This window comes from Anopheles funestus, unplaced genomic scaffold (assembly GCF_943734845.2).
Source record: "Anopheles funestus unplaced genomic scaffold, idAnoFuneDA-416_04 scaffold_16_ctg1, whole genome shotgun sequence".
Lineage (NCBI taxonomy): Eukaryota > Metazoa > Arthropoda > Insecta > Diptera > Culicidae > Anopheles > Anopheles funestus.
Window position 1 is genome coordinate 128,123 of NW_026045354.1, and position 14,173 is coordinate 142,295.

At 47.6% G+C, this 14,173-nt stretch overlaps 1 long non-coding RNA gene across 3 annotated transcripts in view; it reads left to right on the plus strand.

Annotated features, from left to right (window-relative positions):
* Positions 1-4,106: 4,106 nt before the first annotated feature.
* The window catches only part of LOC125774514 (uncharacterized), a 29,296-nt gene continuing 19,229 nt past the window's right edge, over positions 4,107-14,173 (plus strand). Inside the window, exon 1 of one of the 3 annotated variants that reach the window (XR_007420993.1) lies at positions 4,107-4,142. This is a non-coding gene — a long non-coding RNA (uncharacterized LOC125774514). Of the gene's footprint in view, positions 4,143-7,004; positions 7,041-7,872; positions 8,091-14,173 lie in introns of those variants that run through there. The other 2 variants (XR_007420994.1, XR_007420992.1) reach the window with 2 other exon arrangements.

Below are 14,173 nucleotides of genomic sequence, written 5' to 3' on the forward strand. Positions count from 1 at the left end.
GCAGCTGCTACGCTCCCCCCAGGTGGGAGCTAAACAAATTCAACGATATGTTAGACAGCCTAGTGGAACAGCTCGAGGGGCGAAGCCCAGTAGTTATAGCTGGAGACTTCAATGCCTGGGCGGTTGAATGGGGAAGTAGACGGACGAACACCAGAGGAGACGCGGTGCTAGAAAGCCTTGCTCGACTGGATGTTGTTTTGGGAAACGTAGGTTCTACTCCCACGTTTAGTAGAAATGATAGGACTTCGATTATAGACATCACGTTCTGTAGCCCAATCCTAGCGCGACATCTGAACTGGAGAGTGAGCGAAGCGTACACTCTCAGCGACCATCGAGTTGTCCGATACGCTGCCATCAGAAGGAGCATGCCAACGACAGTGTATACTAACGGCACCCTAGGTTGGAAAATCCAGTTTTTCGACGAGGAGCTGTTCAAGGAGGCGTTAGCCTTTGGTGGCTTCGCAGATGCGCGCAGCGTGCACGAACTAGCAGCTGGGTTGACTGATGCTTGCGATGCGACAATGCCGAGGAGAAAAGCCTCCAGCTGTAAGCGAAACCCTGCCTACTGGTGGAACGCTTCTATCGCGACACTACGGGCCAGGTGCATAGCAGTACGCCGGAAATTACAGCGGGAGAGACGTATTGGAAACCGAGATCAACTGCGAGCAGCATACGTCACGGCCAGGTCTGATCTGAAGAGAGCAATTAAAGACAGTAAGAGGAGATGCTTCCTGGAGCTTAGTGCTGAAATTGCTCGGAAGCCCTGGGGTTTTGCCTACAAGACAGTGATGCAGAAGGTGAAAACTCGCCAAGAGCCTGTGGAACGATGTCCCATGAGGCTTAAAAGGATCATTGGGAATTTGTTCCCCACTCATGACGCTCCAGAACTGTACACTACCTTCAGAACTTCAGAAAAAGAGATTGAGCCAATAACTGAAGACGAAATTCTACGGATTGCCGACCGTCTTAAACCTGGGAAAGCACCTGGCCCGGATGGCATTCCAAACGAAGCAGTCAAAGTAGCCATGAGAGCTTTCCCGAAAGTGTTCCAGATTGTACTCCAGGACACACTGAAGTCAGGCCAATTCCCGTCGACGTGGAAACAGCAGAAGCTGGTGCTAATACCAAAACCAGGAAAGCAGCCGGGCGACCCATCAGCTCTAAGGCCTTTGGGGCTCACTGATTCCCTGGCTAAGGTACAGGAAATTCCAATTCTGGATCGCCTGACAGTGCACACGGAAGGTCCGCTTGGACTTTCTAAGCGGCAGTTTGGATTTCGGAAGAAGCGCTCAACAGTCGACGCAATGCTGGCAGTGCTGGAGACGGGATATGCTGCGTTTCGGAGAAAAAGGTCCGGTGCACGTTACTGCGCGTTGATTACAATCGATGTAAAAAACGCCTTTAACAGTGCTAGCTGGGAGGCAATTGCTGCTGCGTTGGAGCGCATGGAGGTTCCCCCGTACTTGTGCAGGCTCTTGAGTAATTATCTTCAAGGACGGGTGCTACAATATGACACGGAGGAAGGAGTCCGGACAACCTCGATTACGGCAGGCGTCCCACAGGGATCAGTTTTAGGACCCACTCTGTGGAACGTCATGTATGACGGGGTGCTGACTCTCGCACTACCACCAGGAGCTCAATTGATCGGGTTTGCAGATGACATCGCCCTTACAATAACCGGCGAAACGATTGAGGAGATCGAGATGCTGGCAACGGACGCAGTCAACAGGATTGATAGGTGGATGAGAGGGGTAAAGCTGCAAATTGAGCACGCGAAGACGAAGTTTATAGTCATCAGCAGCCACAGGGAAGTACAGAAAGCTACGATATTGGTTGGCTCGCACCACATTGAGTCTACCAGATATCTAAAATATCTCGGAGTCATAATCGACGATCGGCTGAACTTCAAGCAGCACCTCGTAGAAGTGTGTGGGAAGGCTATGAAGACCGCAAATATGATGGCAACATTCATGCCAAATATAGGTGGACCAAGCAGCAACATTAGGCGCCTACACGCTAATGTAGCCACGTCCGTAGTGAGGTACGGAGCCCCTGCGTGGGCGCACATCATGTCGGCGAAGCAGAACCGGAAAGCTGTGGATAAGGTACACAGACGATTGGTCATGCGTGTTACCAGTGCGTATCGTACCATATCGTATGATGCGGTATGCGTAAGGCTAAGGTGTCTTGGGTAATGTGTCTTGGCTAAAGTGTCTCGGCTAAAGTGTCTTGGCTAAGGTGTCTTGGCTAAGGTGTCTTGGCTAAGGTTTCTTGGCTAAGGTGTCTTGGCTAATGTGTCTCGGCTAAGGTGTCTTGGCTAAGGTGTCTTGGCTAAGGTGTCTTGGCTAAGGTGTCTTGGCTAAGGTGTCTTGGCTTAGGTGTCTTGGCTAAGGTGTCTTGGCTAAGGTGTCTTGGCTAATGTGTCTCGGCTAAGGTGTCTTGGCTAATATGTCTTGGCTAAGGTGTCTTGGCTAAGGTGTCTTGGCTAATGTGTCTTGGCTAATGTGTCTCTGCTAATGTGTCTTGGCTAAGGTGTCTTGGCTAAGGTGTCTTGGCTAAGGTGTCTTGGCTAAGGTGTCTTGGCTAAGGTGTCTTGGCTAAGGTGTCGTTTCTAAGGTGTCTTGGCTAAGGTGTCTTGGCTAAGGTGTCTTGGCTAAGGTGTCTTGGCTAAGGTGTCTTGGCTAAGGTGTCTTGGCTAAGGTGTCTTGGCTAAGGTGTCTTGGCTAATGTGTCTTGGCTAATGTGTCTCTGCTAATGTGTCTTGGCTAAGGTGTCTTGGCTAAGGTGTCTTGGCTAAGGTGTCTTGGCTAAGGTGTCTTGGCTAAGGTGTCTTGGCTAATGTGTCTTGGCTAAGGTGTCTTGGCTAAGGTGTCTTGGCTAAGGTGTCTTGGCTAAGGTGTCTTGGCTAATGTGTCTTGGCTAATGTGTCTCTGCTAATGTGTCTTGGCTAAGGTGTCTTGGCTAAGGTGTCTTGGCTAAGGTGTCTTGGCTAAGGTGTCTTAGCTAATGTGTCTTGGCTAAGGTGTCTTGGCTAATGTGTCTTGGCTAAGGTGTCTTGGCTTAGGTGTCTTGGCTAAGGTGTCTTGGCTAAGGTGTCTTGGCTAATGTGTCTCGGCTAAGGTGTCTTGGCTAATGTGTGTCGGCTAAGGTGTCTTGGCTAATGTGTCTTGGCTAATGTGTCTTGGCTAATGTGTCTTGGCTAATGTGTCTTGGCTAAAGTGTCTTGGCTTAGGTGTCTTGGCTAATGTGTCTTGGCTAAGGTGTCTTGGCTAATGTGTCTTGGCTAAGGTGTCTTGGCTAATGTGTCTTGGTTAAGGTGTCTCGGCTAAGGTGTCTTGGCTAAAGTGTCTCGGCTAAAGTGTCTTGGCTAAGGTGTCTTGGCTAAGGTGTCTTGGCTAAGGTTTCTTGGCTAAGGTGTCTTGGCTAATGTGTCTCGGCTAAGGTGTCTTGGCTAAGGTGTCTTGGCTAATGTGTCTTGGCTAAGGTGTCTTGGCTAAGGTGTCTTGGCTAATGTGTCTTGGCTAAGGTGTCTTGGCTAATGTGTCTTGGCTAAAGTGTCTCGGCTAAGGTGTCTTGGCTAAGGTGTCTTGGCTAATGTGTCTTGGCTAATGTGTCTTGGCAAATGTGTCTTGCCTAATGTGTCTTGGCTAATGTGTCTCGGCTAATGTGTCTTGGCTAATGTGTCTTGGCTAAGGTGTCTTGGCTAAGGTGTCTTGGCTAAGGTGTCTTGGCTAAGGTGTCTTGGCTAAGGTGTCTTGGCTAAGGTGTCTTGGCTAAGGTGTCTTGGCTAATGTGTCTTGGCTAAGGTGTCTTGGCTAAGGTGTCTTGGCTAATGTGTCTTGGCTAAGGTGTCTTGGCTAATGTGTCTTGGCTAATGTGTCTTGGCAAATGTGTCTTGCCTAATGTGTTTTGGCTAAGGTGTCTTGGCTAATGTGTCTTGGCTAATGTGTCTTGGCTAATGTGTCTTGGCTAAGGTGTCTTGGCTAAGGTGTCTTGGCTAAGGTGTCTTGGCTAAGGTGTCTTGGCTAAGGTGTCTTGGCTAAGGTGTCTTGGCTAATGTGTCTTGGCTAATGTGTCTTGGCAAATGTGTCTTGCCTAATGTGTCTTGGCTAATGTGTCTCGGCTAATGTGTCTTGGCTAATGTGTCTTGGCTAATGTGTCTTGGCTAAGGTGTCTTGGCTAAGGTGTCTTGGCTAAGGTGTCTTGGCTAAGGTGTCTTGGCTAATGTGTCTTGGCTAATGTGTCTCGGCTAAAGTGTCTTGGCTAAGGTGTCTTGGCTAAGGTGTCTTGGCTAATGTGTCTTGGCTAATGTGTCTTGGCTAATGTGTCTTGGCTAAGGTGTCTTGGCTAATGTGTCTTGGCTAATGTGTCTTGGCAAATGTGTCTTGCCTAATGTGTTTTGGCTAATGTGTCTTGGCTAATGTGTCTTGGCTAATGTGTCTTGGCTAATGTGTCTTTGCTAAGGTGTCTTAGCTTAGGTGTCTTGGCTAAGGTGTCTTGGCTAAGGTGTCTTGGCTAAGGTGTCTTGGCTTAGGTGTCTTGGCTAAGGTGTCTTGGCTAAGGTGTCTTGGCTAATGTGTCTTGGCTAAGGTGTCTTGGCTAATGTGTCTCGGCTAAGGTGTCGTGGCTAAGGTGTCTTGGCTAATGTGTCTTGGCTAATGTGTCTCTGCTAATGTGTCTTGGCTAAGGTGTCTTGGCTAAGGTGTCTTGGCTAAGGTGTCTTGGCTAAGGTGTCTTGGCTAAGGTGTCTTGGCTAAGGTGTCGTTTCTAAGGTGTCTTGGCTAAGGTGTCTTGGCTAAGGTGTCTTGGCTAAGGTGTCTTGGCTAAGGTGTCTTGGCTAAGGTGTCTTGGCTAAGGTGTCTTGGCTAATGTGTCTTGGCTAATGTGTCTCTGCTAATGTGTCTTGGCTAAGGTGTCTTGGCTAAGGTGTCTTGGCTAAGGTGTCTTGGCTAAGGTGTCTTGGCTAAGGTGTCTTGGCTAATGTGTCTTGGCTAAGGTGTCTTGGCTAAGGTGTCTTGGCTAAGGTGTCTTGGCTAATGTGTCTTGGCTAATGTGTCTCTGCTAATGTGTCTTGGCTAAGGTGTCTTGGCTAAGGTGTCTTGGCTAAGGTGTCTTGGCTAAGGTGTCTTAGCTAATGTGTCTTGGCTAAGGTGTCTTGGCTAATGTGTCTTGGCTAAGGTGTCTTGGCTTAGGTGTCTTTGCTAAGGTGTCTTGGCTAAGGTGTCTTGGCTAATGTGTCTCGGCTAAGGTGTCTTGGCTAATGTGTGTCGGCTAAGGTGTCTTGGCTAATGTGTCTTGGCTAATGTGTCTTGGCTAATGTGTCTTGGCTAATGTGTCTTGGCTAAGGTGTCTTGGCTTAGGTGTCTTGGCTAAGGTGTCTTGGCTAAGGTGTCTTGGCTAATGTGTCTTGGCTAATGTGTCTCTGCTAATGTGTCTTGGCTAAGGTGTCTTGGCTAAGGTGTCTTGGCTAAGGTGTCTTGGCTAAGGTGTCTTGGCTAAGGTGTCTTGGCTAAGGTGTCGTTTCTAAGGTGTCTTGGCTAAGGTGTCTTGGCTAAGGTGTCTTGGCTAAGGTGTCTTGGCTAAGGTGTCTTGGCTAAGGTGTCTTGGCTAAGGTGTCTTGGCTAATGTGTCTTGGCTAATGTGTCTCTGCTAATGTGTCTTGGCTAAGGTGTCTTGGCTAAGGTGTCTTGGCTAAGGTGTCTTGGCTAAGGTGTCTTGGCTAAGGTGTCTTGGCTAATGTGTCTTGGCTAAGGTGTCTTGGCTAAGGTGTCTTGGCTAAGGTGTCTTGGCTAAGGTGTCTTGGCTAATGTGTCTTGGCTAATGTGTCTCTGCTAATGTGTCTTGGCTAAGGTGTCTTGGCTAAGGTGTCTTGGCTAAGGTGTCTTGGCTAAGGTGTCTTAGCTAATGTGTCTTGGCTAAGGTGTCTTGGCTAATGTGTCTTGGCTAAGGTGTCTTGGCTTAGGTGTCTTGGCTAAGGTGTCTTGGCTAAGGTGTCTTGGCTAATGTGTCTCGGCTAAGGTGTCTTGGCTAATGTGTGTCGGCTAAGGTGTCTTGGCTAATGTGTCTTGGCTAATGTGTCTTGGCTAATGTGTCTTGGCTAATGTGTCTTGGCTAAAGTGTCTTGGCTTAGGTGTCTTGGCTAATGTGTCTTGGCTAAGGTGTCTTGGCTAATGTGTCTTGGCTAAGGTGTCTTGGCTAATGTGTCTTGGTTAAGGTGTCTCGGCTAAGGTGTCTTGGCTAAAGTGTCTCGGCTAAAGTGTCTTGGCTAAGGTGTCTTGGCTAAGGTGTCTTGGCTAAGGTTTCTTGGCTAAGGTGTCTTGGCTAATGTGTCTCGGCTAAGGTGTCTTGGCTAAGGTGTCTTGGCTAATGTGTCTTGGCTAAGGTGTCTTGGCTAAGGTGTCTTGGCTAATGTGTCTTGGCTAAGGTGTCTTGGCTAATGTGTCTTGGCTAAAGTGTCTCGGCTAAGGTGTCTTGGCTAAGGTGTCTTGGCTAATGTGTCTTGGCTAATGTGTCTTGGCAAATGTGTCTTGCCTAATGTGTCTTGGCTAATGTGTCTCGGCTAATGTGTCTTGGCTAATGTGTCTTGGCTAAGGTGTCTTGGCTAAGGTGTCTTGGCTAAGGTGTCTTGGCTAAGGTGTCTTGGCTAAGGTGTCTTGGCTAAGGTGTCTTGGCTAAGGTGTCTTGGCTAAGGTGTCTTGGCTAATGTGTCTTGGCTAAGGTGTCTTGGCTAAGGTGTCTTGGCTAATGTGTCTTGGCTAAGGTGTCTTGGCTAATGTGTCTTGGCTAATGTGTCTTGGCAAATGTGTCTTGCCTAATGTGTTTTGGCTAAGGTGTCTTGGCTAATGTGTCTTGGCTAATGTGTCTTGGCTAATGTGTCTTGGCTAAGGTGTCTTGGCTAAGGTGTCTTGGCTAAGGTGTCTTGGCTAAGGTGTCTTGGCTAAGGTGTCTTGGCTAAGGTGTCTTGGCTAATGTGTCTTGGCAAATGTGTCTTGCCTAATGTGTCTTGGCTAATGTGTCTCGGCTAATGTGTCTTGGCTAATGTGTCTTGGCTAATGTGTCTTGGCTAAGGTGTCTTGGCTAAGGTGTCTTGGCTAAGGTGTCTTGGCTAAGGTGTCTTGGCTAAGGTGTCTTGGCTAATGTGTCTTGGCTAATGTGTCTCGGCTAAAGTGTCTTGGCTAAGGTGTCTTGGCTAAGGTGTCTTGGCTAATGTGTCTTGGCTAATGTGTCTTGGCTAATGTGTCTTGGCTAAGGTGTCTTGGCTAATGTGTCTTGGCTAATGTGTCTTGGCAAATGTGTCTTGCCTAATGTGTTTTGGCTAATGTGTCTTGGCTAATGTGTCTTGGCTAATGTGTCTTGGCTAATGTGTCTTTGCTAAGGTGTCTTAGCTTAGGTGTCTTGGCTAAGGTGTCTTGGCTAAGGTGTCTTGGCTAAGGTGTCTTGGCTTAGGTGTCTTGGCTAAGGTGTCTTGGCTAAGGTGTCTTGGCTAATGTGTCTTGGCTAAGGTGTCTTGGCTAATGTGTCTCGGCTAAGGTGTCTTGGCTAAGGTGTCTTGGCTAATGTGTCTTGGCTAATGTGTCTCTGCTAATGTGTCTTGGCTAAGGTGTCTTGGCTAAGGTGTCTTGGCTAAGGTGTCTTGGCTAAGGTGTCTTGGCTAAGGTGTCTTGGCTAAGGTGTCTTGGCTAATGTGTCTTGGCTAATGTGTCTCGGCTAAAGTGTCTTGGCTAAGGTGTCTTGGCTAATGTGTCTTGGCTAAGGTGTCTTGGCTAAGGTGTCTTGGCTAATGTGTCTTGGCTAAGGTGTCTTGGCTAAGGTGTCTTGGCTAATGTGTCTTGGCAAATGTGTCTTGCCTAATGTGTTTTGGCTAAGGTGTCTTGGCTAATGTGTCTTGGCTAATGTGTCTTGGCTAATGTGTCTTGGCTAAGGTGTCTTGGCTAAGGTGTCTTGGCTAAGGTGTCTTGGCTAAGGTGTCTTGGCTAAGGTGTCTTGGCTAAGGTGTCTTGGCTAATGTGTCTTGGCTAATGTGTCTTGGCTAATGTGTCTTGCCTAATGTGTCTTGGCTAATGTGTCTCGGCTAATGTGTCTTGGCTAATGTGTCTTGGCTAATGTGTCTTGGCTAAGGTGTCTTGGCTAAGGTGTCTTGGCTAATGTGTCTTGGCTAAGGTGTCTTGGCTAATGTGTCTCGGCTAAGGTGTCTTGGCTAAGGTGTCTTGGCTAATGTGTCTTGGCTAATGTGTCTCTGCTAATGTGTCTCTGCTAATGTGTCTTGGCTAATGTGTCTTGGCTAAGGTGTCTTGGCTAATGTGTCTTGGCTAATGTGTCTTGGCAAATGTGTCTTGCCTAATGTGTTTTGGCTAATGTGTCTTGGCTAATGTGTCTTGGCTAATGTGTCTTGGCTAATGTGTCTTTGCTAAGGTGTCTTAGCTTAGGTGTCTTGGCTAAGGTGTCTTGGCTAAGGTGTCTTGGCTAAGGTGTCTTGGCTAATGTGTCTTGGCTAATGTGTCTTGGCTAATGTGTCTTGGCTAATGTGTCTTGGCTAAAGTGTCTTGGCTTAGGTGTCTTGGCTAATGTGTCTTGGCTAAGGTGTCTTGGCTAATGTGTCTTGGCTAAGGTGTCTTGGCTAAGGTGTCTTGGCTAAGGTGTCTTGGCTAATGTGTCTTGGCTAATGTGTCTCTGCTAATGTGTCTTGGCTAAGGTGTCTTGGCTAATGTGTCTTGGCTAAGGTGTCTTGGCTAAGGTGTCTTGGCTAAGGTGTCTTGGCTAAGGTGTCTTGGCTAATGTGTCTTGGCTAATGTGTCTCTGCTAATGTGTCTTGGCTAAGGTGTCTTGGCTAAGGTGTCTTGGCTAATGTGTCTTGGCTAAGGTGTCTTGGCTAAGGTGTCTTGGCTACGGTGTCTTGGCTAAGGTGTCTTGGCTAATGTGTCTCGGCTAAGGTGTCTTGGCTAAAGTGTCTTGGCTAATGTGTCTTGGCTAAGGTGTCTTGGCTAAGGTGTCTTGGCTAAGGTGTCTTGGCTAATATGTCTTGGCTAAGGTGTCTTGGCTAAGGTGTCTTGGCTAATGTGTCTTGGCTAATGTGTCTCTGCTAATGTGTCTCTGCTAATGTGTCTTGGCTAAGGTGTCTTGGCTAAGGTGTCTTGGCTAATGTGTCTTGGCTAATGTGTCTCTGCTAATGTGTCTTGGCTAAGGTGTCTTGGCTAAGGTGTCTTGGCTAAGGTGTCTTGGCTAAGGTGTCTTGGCTTAGGTGTCTTGGCTAAGGTGTCTTGGCTAAGGTGTCTTGGCTAATGTGTCTCGGCTAAGGTGTCTTGGCTAATATGTCTTGGCTAAGGTGTCTTGGCTAAGGTGTCTTGGCTAATGTGTCTTGGCTAATGTGTCTCTGCTAATGTGTCTTGGCTAAGGTGTCTTGGCTAAGGTGTCTTGGCTAAGGTGTCTTGGCTAAGGTGTCTTGGCTAAGGTGTCTTGGCTAAGGTGTCGTTTCTAAGGTGTCTTGGCTAAGGTGTCTTGGCTAAGGTGTCTTGGCTAAGGTGTCTTGGCTAAGGTGTCTTGGCTAAGGTGTCTTGGCTAATGTGTCTTGGCTAATGTGTCTCTGCTAATGTGTCTTGGCTAAGGTGTCTTGGCTTAGGTGTCTTGGCTAAGGTGTCTTGGCTAAGGTGTCTTGGCTAATGTGTCTCGGCTAAGGTGTCTTGGCTAATGTGTGTCGGCTAAGGTGTCTTGGCTAATGTGTCTTGGCTAATGTGTCTTGGCTAATGTGTCTTGGCTAATGTGTCTTGGCTAAGGTGTCTTGGCTAATGTGTCTCGGCTAAGGTGTCTTGGCTAAGGTGTCTTGGCTAATGTGTCTTGGCTAATGTGTCTCTGCTAATGTGTCTCTGCTAATGTGTCTTGGCTAATGTGTCTTGGCTAAGGTGTCTTGGCTAATGTGTCTTGGCTAATGTGTCTTGGCAAATGTGTCTTGCCTAATGTGTTTTGGCTAATGTGTCTTGGCTAATGTGTCTTGGCTAATGTGTCTTGGCTAATGTGTCTTTGCTAAGGTGTCTTAGCTTAGGTGTCTTGGCTAAGGTGTCTTGGCTAAGGTGTCTTGGCTAAGGTGTCTTGGCTAAGGTGTCTTGGCTAATGTGTCTTGGCTAATGTGTCTTGGCTAATGTGTCTTGGCTAATGTGTCTTGGCTAAAGTGTCTTGGCTTAGGTGTCTTGGCTAATGTGTCTTGGCTAAGGTGTCTTGGCTAATGTGTCTTGGCTAAGGTGTCTTGGCTAAGGTGTCTTGGCTAAGGTGTCTTGGCTAATGTGTCTTGGCTAATGTGTCTCTGCTAATGTGTCTTGGCTAAGGTGTCTTGGCTAATGTGTCTTGGCTAAGGTGTCTTGGCTAAGGTGTCTTGGCTAAGGTGTCTTGGCTAAGGTGTCTTGGCTAATGTGTCTTGGCTAATGTGTCTCTGCTAATGTGTCTTGGCTAAGGTGTCATGGCTAAGGTGTCTTGGCTAATGTGTCTTGGCTAAGGTGTCTTGGCTAAGGTGTCTTGGCTACGGTGTCTTGGCTAAGGTGTCTTGGCTAATGTGTCTCGGCTAAGGTGTCTTGGCTAAAGTGTCTTGGCTAATGTGTCTTGGCTAAGGTGTCTTGGCTAAGGTGTCTTGGCTAAGGTGTCTTGGCTAATATGTCTTGGCTAAGGTGTCTTGGCTAAGGTGTCTTGGCTAATGTGTCTTGGCTAATGTGTCTCTGCTAATGTGTCTCTGCTAATGTGTCTTGGCTAAGGTGTCTTGGCTAAGGTGTCTTGGCTAATGTGTCTTGGCTAATGTGTCTCTGCTAATGTGTCTTGGCTAAGGTGTCTTGGCTAAGGTGTCTTGGCTAAGGTGTCTTGGCTAAGGTGTCTTGGCTTAGGTGTCTTGGCTAAGGTGTCTTGGCTAAGGTGTCTTGGCTAATGTGTCTCGGCTAAGGTGTCTTGGCTAATATGTCTTGGCTAAGGTGTCTTGGCTAAGGTGTCTTGGCTAATGTGTCTTGGCTAATGTGTCTCTGCTAATGTGTCTTGGCTAAGGTGTCTTGGCTAAGGTGTCTTGGCTAAGGTGTCTTGGCTAAGGTGTCTTGGCTAAGGTGTCTTGGCTAAGGTGTCGTTTCTAAGGTGTCTTGGCTAAGGTGTCTTGGCTAAGGTGTCTTGGCTAAGGTGTCTTGGCTAAGGTGTCTTGGCTAAGGTGTCTTGGCTAAGGTGTCTTGGCTAATGTGTCTTGGCTAAGGTGTCTTGGCTAAGGTGTCTTGGCTAAGGTGTCTTGGCTAAGGTGTCTTGGCTAATGTGTCTTGGCTAATGTGTCTCTGCTAATGTGTCTTGGCTAAGGTGTCTTGGCTAAGGTGTCTTGGCTAAGGTGTCTTGGCTAAGGTGTCTTAGCTAATGTGTCTTGGCTAAGGTGTCTTGGCTAATGTGTCTTGGCTAAGGTGTCTTGGCTTAGGTGTCTTGGCTAAGGTGTCTTGGCTAAGGTGTCTTGGCTAATGTGTCTCGGCTAAGGTGTCTTGGCTAATGTGTGTCGGCTAAGGTGTCTTGGCTAATGTGTCTTGGCTAATGTGTCTTGGCTAATGTGTCTTGGCTAATGTGTCTTGGCTAAAGTGTCTTGGCTTAGGTGTCTTGGCTAATGTGTCTTGGCTAAGGTGTCTTGGCTAATGTGTCTTGGCTAAGGTGTCTTGGCTAATGTGTCTTGGTTAAGGTGTCTCGGCTAAGGTGTCTTGGCTAAAGTGTCTCGGCTAATGTGTCTTGGCTAAGGTGTCTTGGCTAAGGTGTCTTGGCTAAGGTTTCTTGGCTAAGGTGTCTTGGCTAATGTGTCTCGGCTAAGGTGTCTTGGCTAAGGTGTCTTGGCTAATGTGTCTTGGCTAAGGTGTCTTGGCTAAGGTGTCTTGGCTAATGTGTCTTGGCTAAGGTGTCTTGGCTAATGTGTCTTGGCTAAAGTGTCTCGGCTAAGGTGTCTTGGCTAAGGTGTCTTGGCTAATGTGTCTTGGCTAATGTGTCTTGGCAAATGTGTCTTGCCTAATGTGTCTTGGCTAATGTGTCTCGGCTAATGTGTCTTGGCTAATGTGTCTTGGCTAAGGTGTCTTGGCTAAGGTGTCTTGGCTAAGGTGTCTTGGCTAAGGTGTCTTGGCTAAGGTGTCTTGGCTAAGGTGTCTTGGCTAAGGTGTCTTGGCTAAGGTGTCTTGGCTAATGTGTCTCGGCTAAGGTGTCTTGGCTAAGGTGTCTTGGCTAATGTGTCTTGGCTAAGGTGTCTTGGCTAATGTGTCTTGGCTAATGTGTCTTGGCAAATGTGTCTTGCCTAATGTGTTTTGGCTAAGGTGTCTTGGCTAATGTGTCTTGGCTAATGTGTCTTGGCTAATGTGTCTTGGCTAAGGTGTCTTGGCTAAGGTGTCTTGGCTAAGGTGTCTTGGCTAAGGTGTCTTGGCTAAGGTGTCTTGGCTAAGGTGTCTTGGCTAATGTGTCTTGGCTAATGTGTCTTGGCAAATGTGTCTTGCCTAATGTGTCTTGGCTAATGTGTCTCGGCTAATGTGTCTTGGCTTATGTGTCTTGGCTAATGTGTCTTGGCTAAGGTGTCTTGGCTAAGGTGTCTTGGCTAAGGTGTCTTGGCTAAGGTGTCTTGGCTAATGTGTCTTGGCTAATGTGTCTCGGCTAAAGTGTCTTGGCTAAGGTGTCTTGGCTAAGGTGTCTTGGCTAATGTGTCTTGGCTAATGTGTCTTGGCTAATGTGTCTTGGCTAAGGTGTCTTGGCTAATGTGTCTTGGCTAATGTGTCTTGGCAAATGTGTCTTGCCTAATGTGTTTTGGCTAATGTGTCTTGGCTAATGTGTCTTGGCTAATGTGTCTTGGCTAATGTGTCTTTGCTAAGGTGTCTTAGCTTAGGTGTCTTGGCTAAGGTGTCTTGGCTAAGGTGTCTTGGCTAAGGTGTCTTGGCTTAGGTGTCTTGGCTAAGGTGTCTTGGCTAAGGTGTCTTGGCTAATGTGTCTTGGCTAAGGTGTCTTGGCTAATGTGTCTCGGCTAAGGTGTCTTGGCTAAGGTGTCTTGGCTAATGTGTCTTGGCTAATGTGTCTCTGCTAATGTGTCTTGGCTAAGGTGTCTTGGCTAAGGTGTCTTGGCTAAGGTGTCTTGGCTAAGGTGTCTTGGCTAAGGTGTCTTGGCTAAGGTGTCGTTTCTAAGGTGTCTTGGCTAAGGTGTCTTGGCTAAGGTGTCTTGGATAAGGTGTCTTGGCTAAGGTGTCTTGGCTAAGGTGTCTTGGCTAAGGTGTCTTGGCTAATGTGTCTTGGCTAATGTGTCTCTGCTAATGTGTCTTGGCTAAGGTGTCTTGGCTAAGGTGTCTTGGCTAAGGTGTCTTGGCTAAGGTGTCTTGGCTAAGGTGTCTTGGCTAATGTGTCTTGGCTAAGGTGTCTTGGCTAAGGTGTCTTGGCTAAGGTGTCTTGGCTAATGTGTCTTGGCTAATGTGTCTCTGCTAATGTGTCTTGGCTAAGGTGTCTTGGCTAAGGTGTCTTGGCTAAGGTGTCTTGGCTAAGGTGTCTTAGCTAATGTGTCTTGGCTAAGGTGTCTTGGCTAATGTGTCTTGGCTAAGGTGTCTTGGCTTAGGTGTCTTGGCTAAGGTGTCTTGGCTAAGGTGTCTTGGCTAATGTGTCTCGGCTAAGGTGTCTTGGCTAATGTGTGTCGGCTAAGGTGTCTTGGCTAATGTGTCTTGGCTAATGTGTCTTGGCTAATGTGTCTTGGCTAATGTGTCTTGGCTAAAGTGTCTTGGCTTAGGTGTCTTGGCTAATGTGTCTTGGCTAAGGTGTCTTGGCTAATGTGTCTTGGCTAAGGTGTCTTGGCTAATGTGTCTTGGTTAAGGTGTCTCGGCTAAGGTGTCTTGGCTAAAGTGTCTCGGCTAAAGTGTCTTGGCTAAGGTGTCTTGGCTAAGGTGTCTTGGCTAAGGTTTCTTGGCTAAGGTGTCTTGGCTAATGTGTCTCGGCTAAGGTGTCTTGGCTAAGGTGTCTTGGCTAATGTGTCTTGGCTAAGGTGTCTTGGCTAAGGTGTCTTGGCTAATGTGTCTTGGCTAAGGTGTCTTGGCTAATGTGTCTTGGCTAAAGTGTCTCGGCTAAGGTGTCTTGGCTAAGGTGTCTTGGCTAATGTGTCTTGGCTAAGGTGTCTTGGCAAATGTGTCTTGCCTAATGTGTCTTGGCTAATGTGTCTCGGCTAATGTGTCTT